Source organism: Microcebus murinus, chromosome 2, assembly GCF_040939455.1.
Source record: "Microcebus murinus isolate Inina chromosome 2, M.murinus_Inina_mat1.0, whole genome shotgun sequence".
NCBI classification, from domain to species: domain Eukaryota; kingdom Metazoa; phylum Chordata; class Mammalia; order Primates; family Cheirogaleidae; genus Microcebus; species Microcebus murinus.
Genome location: NC_134105.1, coordinates 20,973,452 through 20,980,858, shown reverse-complemented (window position 1 = coordinate 20,980,858; position 7,407 = coordinate 20,973,452). Strand labels below are relative to the sequence as shown.

Here is a 7,407-nt window from a genome sequence, read left to right as displayed (position 1 = left end):
ACCCTTTAACAGTCTCATTGTCCATGAGGGATGGCCTTCCTCCCAATTTACCACTACAGAACTGCCCCCACCCCTGTGTCCCCAAACACCCAACCCTAGGTTCAACTTGTATCATGGAAGATGGAGTTTATTTCTCCAATGTTCAATTCCTTGTTTGCTGTTCTTGGTGAATTTCCATCCCAGGTCAGATGAAAACAAACATCACCCAAGTAGCTCAGGGCCACCTCCCCAGAGCTCCTCGCATCACAGGCCCTGGCCCTGCCTCAGCCCCAGACCCACGCGCAGTCCAGCCTGCAGGGACGCTGCCAGTGGTGGGGGGCAGGTACCAGGTGGTCATGGCTGGGGGGCCCAGGAGGAAAGAGAGGTGGCGTCAAAGCAGGCGGAGTTTACCGAGGAGCACTGCCCACGCCCCACCTCAGCAGAAAGGAAGAGACACCCTCCCCACACACCTGTTCAGCCGTAATCAATGCAACGGCTTAGGCTAATGAAAGGAGGGGTTTCTCCTCTGCTGTCGGTCCATTTCCAAACCCTCCCGGCCCCCAGCTGTCACCCTGCGCTGGCCCCTGGGTGAGTGCCAGGAGGGCCACCCCCATCACGCGCAGAGCTAGGGTCTCCCCTCCAGCCCCGTCGCGGCCCTGGCGCCCAGGCCCAGCCTTTCGGGAGACCAGGCTGCCCGGGCACACTCAGTGCCTCGCTAAACATCTCACGTGGCTCCTGCGCGGGGACCGCCAGGCTCCACGTCTATGTGGGGAGCTGGGGGAGAGGGGCATTTCCAGGACTCAGTCCCAAGAGAACACGAGAGAAAGAGGAAAGAGAAATCAAGCGACAGGCCAAATCCAGATAGTGCTGAGGCCTCTCTTCTCCTCCCCAGGGCCGCACAGCCCACACCAGCCCAGAGCCGCCCCTCTCCTGTCTTCGCAGCCCTGTGGCTTTCCTGGGGCCTGGACTGAGCCCCCAGCCTACCGGCTCCCAGCGCCCTCCCAGCCCCGTGGTGTGGTCTGCTCTTCTCTGCTCAGCTGCCCCTGGTAGACCCTCCCTCTCCTGCAAGAACCTCCCGGCAGAGGGGGCCTTACCACCTCTGTGGCTAAGGAAGCTTCCGTTTGAGGGTCCCTCTCTGTCCAGAGCCCCTTCTAAAGCCCCGGTGGGGCCCCAGGTGATGCGGTTCATGCACGTCGTCAACTCACATGTTAACTAGGATTAGTAGCTGCAAAGAACGCTTGCTACGCCCTGAAATCTTACAGTTCGTATATGTAATGAAAGAACCTTGGCAGGAGATTCGCCCAAATTTGACAACAACCCTGAAAATGTGCATGACATAATCCATAACGAACTGTGAAGGTGGAAGAAACTTCTGGAAACTGTCCATGGTAAAAAGGCGTTTTGCTGAGACTCGGTTGGAGGAAAGCTTGAACTGACTTTCTGTTCTCTCCGCAGAAAACAATATTGCAGAATCTGTGCCTTACGAAGAAAGAGGTAAATAAAGAGGATGCAGCCCAAACAATGTAGGGGAGGAAGCCCTGAAGATGTGTCAGGATGCTAAGCAATAAATTTAGTGCGATTTGCTTTGATTTTGTGTTGTTTTTGGTAATTGTGTAATTTGTGTAATTTATTATGGTTTTTCTTCTATGCTAAATAAATGTTAACTTATGTAGCTGATTTTGAATCCTAATTCTCTGTTCTTTTTTAAAAAGAGGATAGTCCCAAGCGGTATAATTTTCAGAACCATGAAACCTGGATCCGCTGCCTACAACGGCTTCCTAGAATAAAAATTCCTCGCCTATGGTGTGTAAGGCTCCCTGGTCCCTCCCTGTCCCCTCTGATCCTACCCCCAGAACCAGCCCCCTCACTCACTATGCTGCAGAGTGCCCAGTCTTTCCCCAGTCCCCTGACTACAGAGCTCAGCCCTACTTTGGTGACTGCATTTGCTATATCTCCTGCCTGGAACCTCTCCTGCAAATTTTCCCTTCTGGTCATTTTGGGCTGAGCTCCAGGCCACCTCCTCTGCGAAGACCTCCAGGATAACTCTACCTAAAGCAGCGATCCCGTTCCACCGCACCCCACCCCCTCCCCAGCCACTGCAGCGTCCCTTGGCTTTGTTCCTTCATCTGAAAGTGCCATGTTCCCTAGACAGTGCCTGTCCCCTCCCCAACCTGGGAAGCAGAGGTGGGGACAAGTTGATGTTGCCCATCACTGTGTCTTCAGCACCTGCAATGGTGCCCAGCACACAGTTAGCACTGTGGGCCAATAGACCGTTGGTTGCAGTTTGAATTAACACCTTTCTGGAAGGTGTGTTAGCAGTGTGTCTTGAGAGCCTTAAAAATGTGCAAACCCACTAATTTCCACTTCTAAAAATTAATCCCAGAGGAATCATGAGGGAAGCACACAAAAATGGAGGTTAACCTGCTGCTAAAAATCATGAGACTCAATCAGATATGGGTTTTAGTCCTGGCTCTGCCAATTAAATAGCTGCATGACCCTGAGCATGTTTCTAACGTCTCTGAGCCCTGGTTCTCTCATTTGTAAATGGGGACAGTAACTGTATTTTCCAGAGAGGGAAGCTTGAGGCTCACGTGTGGTCATGTGTCAAAAGTGCTCACACAGAGCCAGGCACAGGAGCACAGCTCAATCACCGTCCCCTGGTAGCTCGTTCCATGATGCTCACCGTGGTGTTGTTTATAGAGGAGTAAAATCTGAAAGAGCTTAAATATCTAACTACAGGGGATTGTCTGGATACGTTATGCTGAATCTTTAGAATAAATTATTATATATCCATGAAAAGCCTGTTTTTAAAGACTATTTAATAATGCAAGTAAAAGAACGCAAAATGAGATTAAGTGGAAAAGGTAGGATACAAAACCAAATAAAGGATGATCCTACTTTTAGTACATAAACGCATCCTTATGCTCATTAGAGCTTGCCAGTGGATGTGTATACTGCAAGGAAATGCAGCAAAATCTTAACGGGCCATCTGTGGATAATGGATTTATGGACATTTTAATTTTCCCTTCATTTGTACTATAAGCATGTGTTACTTTAAAGTCAGTAGAGGAATAACACTAATTTTAAAGTGCACAGAGGATGCTCAGTTTTTTCGCAGACAGCATGGCCTGACCACAGCAATCATTTGTGGATGGGAGATGGTGGATTTAGTTACTGGCTCTGGTTTTTCAGCCTTCCCTGTATCATGCACTTGGCTGGGCAGTGCCTCCTACAGGAGGCAGAGTGACCCTCACCGCCTCTTGACATTGGGCTTGGCCTGTGACTTCTTGTGGCCAATGGGATGCGGGAAGGAGTGACAGTTGCAAGCTCTATGCCTCAGTCTTAAGAGGCATAGAGGGCACATGTTTCCAGGTGCCCTCTTGTACGTTTGCGGTTGCCATGGGAAGAAGATGCCCTGCGTGTGGAGCAGCCCAGCAGCCCAAACCTGCAGCTCAGAGCTGACCAGCTGACCTGCAAAGGGACGGGAGTGCATGCTTATTATCCTGCGCCACTGGGATTTGGTGCTTGTTTGTTACACAGCAACAGCTGGCTGATACAATGTGGTTGAAATGTTTCACATGTACTCAAACCCATCAAGAGGAGGCTTTTGTTACTTCGGGAAGGTACCACTGGATTGCATGGACAAGAGAGCTGAAATCTACAGTTAGATAGAGGGAATAAGTTCTAACGTTCCATAGCAGAGTAGGGTGAGTATTAACAACAATGTGTTTTATATTTCAAAATGGCTAAAAGAGGATTGGAAATATCCCCAATGCATAATATGATAAATCCTTGAGGTGTCAGACACCAAAAATATCCTGACTTGATCATTACACAGTCTATGCCTGTAACAAAATATTACAAGTACCCATAAATAGGTACAAATATTTGTGTCAATTTTAAAAATAGATGAAATCTAAAACATTTTGAAATCAGCAAACAAATGCTCAAAGATCTCTAAGGCAAAGAAGCCCCGAATCCCCCAGTGACCTCAGTATGTTTTCAGACACTGTTAGTGTCTAAGATTTAGAGTCACAAAAGGTGAGAATCTCCTTGTCCCTAGATAACGACCAGTCCTAGGACAACAAAATGGTAATCCTCATTTAGACAATATTTTTTCTTCTTATAAAAATTGTACATATTCATTATGGATAATTCAGACAGATAAAGAGAAAAATCACCCATAATGCCAACACCAAAAATAACTTAGGTCAAACATTGGATATGTACATGTATGTGTTTACATACGTGTGTACGTTTCCCACAGAAGGGACAGCGAACGGCACATCCTGTCCTGTGACCTCCTGTCCATGTCCACTGTGCCACACAGGCCTCCCTGAGCCACGTCACACCTGCACGGTCATTCCCAAATGTGGAGTGTTGTCTAGTTTTCTACTGAGAGGATGTAGCACAAATAACTTTACCTAACTCCTAGGGTATCATGTGTAGATTATTTTCAGTTTTTAGCTACTACAAGCAGCGTCCTGTATCGGCTCTCCGTGTCCGTCTCTGGTTGTCTCTAAGGGTCAGGTTGCCAGGGGTGGGCTTCTGGGTCGGGGTTCTGCATGTTTATGAAGCGTCCAGTCTCCGGGGGCCATTGTCCTCGTCCGTCTGACGGGAGGGGCTTGACCTCAGTGACCTGCACGGTTGTCCTGTGACTCTGCTCACTCTGGGCGTGACGTGTGGGCACAGAGCCTGGGGCCCGGGTGCACACGGGGAGCCGGGGATCTGAGTTGGCTCAGCTGGGCACCCACTGGGTTTCCATGGGCCTGCCGATCAGGAACACCTGTTTTGGAGCTGACAGACAACTTCTCTCGCATTGCACCCATTATACATCTGGGAGTTAGTTTATTGGGGCAGTTAGCATGACTTCAGTAATACTCAGAATTCACTAAGCACTTTGTGCAGGACCTGTGTTCCACGTGCCTTTTCCACCCCCCTCAGCAGGACTGTGACCTTGGGACTATTACTCCTGTTTTTCCAGAGGAGTGACTGAGCTGGGATGCGGACTCAGGCCTTCTGGGTCCTCACCCATCGTGGGCACAGCCTTATGGTTCTGGAAGAGCTGACGCTTCGGATCCTGCTGGTGCCTGACTCCCTCCCAGTGAGCAGAGCAGGGAAGAGTGTGCAGGCTGGAGTCTGACAAGACGGGGTCCCGGCCCTCCAGTAAGGACTTTGTTTGCCCATGCCTCAGTTTCTTCATCTGTCCAATGGGGCTGCCATGCCAGGATCCGCCACATGGGCTCATTTGAGGGTGGAATGAGATCTAAACACAGTGTGCTCGGCACTGAGTGTGGGCCAGGATGGGGGGCAGATTACGTGCTCCCCTGGAGCAGGTGCCCCTGCACCCATGTGCCCATGTGGCCGCCCCCAGCCCTTCCTGCCCCAGCCTCCGCCTTCATGACTCTTCTCTAACGGCTTCCTTCCCCTCCACTGCACGCTCCGAAGCTCCGAAGCTCGCTGCGCTGGAGGAACTGGGACAGCACCGCCGCGCGGTGTAGCTCTCCGGAAGCCCAGACATCTCAATTATTCATCAGGCAACTTTCCATCAAAGGGCCTGAAATTCTGGAAACTTTTTCCCCAGTCGCCTGCTGTGAGCATGCCAGATCCTACTGATTTAGTGAGCTGGGCAGAGAAGGGAGCCTGCCGCTGGCTCCCAGAGGGCAGACGGGCTGGGTGGATCTAAAATAGGAGGGAAGGAAGGCTGACCTGGTTTGGGCGGCTATTTGGGGCTGGCCTTCCGGGGGGGGGGTGCTAGCACTTCCCGTGGGTGGGAAGGGCCGTGGGGAAAGCTGTCTGCCCTGGGCTGTGTCCATCTGTGTGCAGTCACCACGTGAGGGGACGGTGGCTACTAAGGTTTCCCCCACCAGCTCTGGTCTCTGACCTGCCGCCAGCTCTCCCCAGGCTCCGGGGCCCCCGTCAGCACATGTCTTTGCCTCTGTGCTCAGCATTCTGGTCATGGGCACCTTTCTTCTGAATGATGATTGGGGTGAGGATGGGAAACCAAAGACAGATGCAGCCAAATCAAACAAGATTATTAATTCTCATGCAGTTAAAGCATAAGCTGGCTTTGCTGGCTTCTGGCATTTCAAAGCTGAAAGGGCCCTTAGAAGCTATGGCCCCAACTCCTGCAAATGCTGTGTCTCCCTGGTTGCTTAAACATCGGGTCTCGGTGCCTCAGGAGGGAGCTGAGCCCCTTAGCTCTGTTCAAGGAGGATGGCCCATTCGGCCCCAGCACACCTCCGGCCTCCTCTGTGGTCACACTCTTGCATGGAAACTCCCCTCCTGCCAGGACGCGGGTTGTTCCAACATGCTTTGCACCTTCTCGGGTCTGGGTCTTTCTGTCTGTCTCTAGTCTGGAAGCCCTCACTCTCCCGCCTGGGGGAATTCTCAGCATTCACTAATAGCTCAGGTGTCACCTCCTGCTGAGGTCAGCCCTGGCCCCACTGGGTCGAGCTAACGGGTCAAGCTAACTGCTCTGTCATCGTGTCATCACTGCTCCCAAAGCAAGCCCACCCGTCAGGGCCTTTGCCCCAGGTGGCCCCACCTGGCGAGGAGTTCCCTCTGATGTTTGCGTCAATGTCTCAGAGAGACCTCCCCTGTCCCCGCAGTCCAAGGTGGCCACTGTTCAGCCCTGCCCTGAGCCAGACTCCATAACATCGTGAGGGTTTGATCTCTTCCCAGCACCTGTCCCCACCTGCATTGATCTTGCTGATGCGCTGTGTACCTGTCTCTTCCTGTGTCCCGGCTGTAGACCGTCGGCTCCTGGGGGCAGGGACCTCAGCTGTTCACTGTGTCCCCAGGCTCCGTGCAGGCCTGCACACAGTAGGGCCACAGTGAGCCTCCGTGGGATGAAACTTCTTCCTTGAGGTTCTCCCGCAAGGATTGGCTGGTGTCCTGATGGGTTTGCAGCCCCCAACAGGAGCACCCTTGGCCCCACCCCCAACCCTGGGCGTCCCTGCCGGCTCTCGGACCCTCCCGGGCAGCACGGGGCGCGGAGCCGCAGGCGGGGCTCGGCCAGGCCCCTCCTGCGATACTTCACGGCTCCTCTCTGGGCGCCTAATAACAGCCACATTTCCAGAGTTTGGAGGAGTTTAAGACCAGTCAAGTGGATAAATCAGAGTTTTTAAAATGGGCCAAACATGGATTTACACAATAGGCTGTGACAAACGCATCTTCAGGGGACGATCTGGCAGGAAACATCCTTTTTTCCAAAGGGCGCCGCGGCCCCGGGAGAAATAATGAGGGCTTTCTCAGGATTCTAATTATTCTCCGGTGCTGACAGGCCAAAGAGCCAGAACTGCCACCGCTCAGCGCTCACGTGTGCACCCAGCGGGAGCTATTCCTGGGGCTCCAGGTAGGCGTCCTGCTCCCAGGGGTGGCCTGGCGTGTCCGGCTATGTCCTCGAGGTCCCTGCCTCCCTCCCGC

The 7,407-nt window shown here is 52.4% G+C and overlaps 1 long non-coding RNA gene across 1 annotated transcript; it reads right to left on the bottom strand.

Annotated features, from left to right (window-relative positions):
- Positions 1–3,682: 3,682 nt before the first annotated feature.
- On the bottom strand, positions 3,683–6,851 carry LOC142876366 (uncharacterized). The gene is made up of 2 exons (XR_012923262.1): positions 6,677–6,851; positions 3,683–4,776 (listed from the first exon to the last, which is right to left on the bottom strand). It is a non-coding gene; the product is annotated as an uncharacterized LOC142876366 (long non-coding RNA).
- Positions 6,852–7,407: the final 556 nt, after the last annotated feature.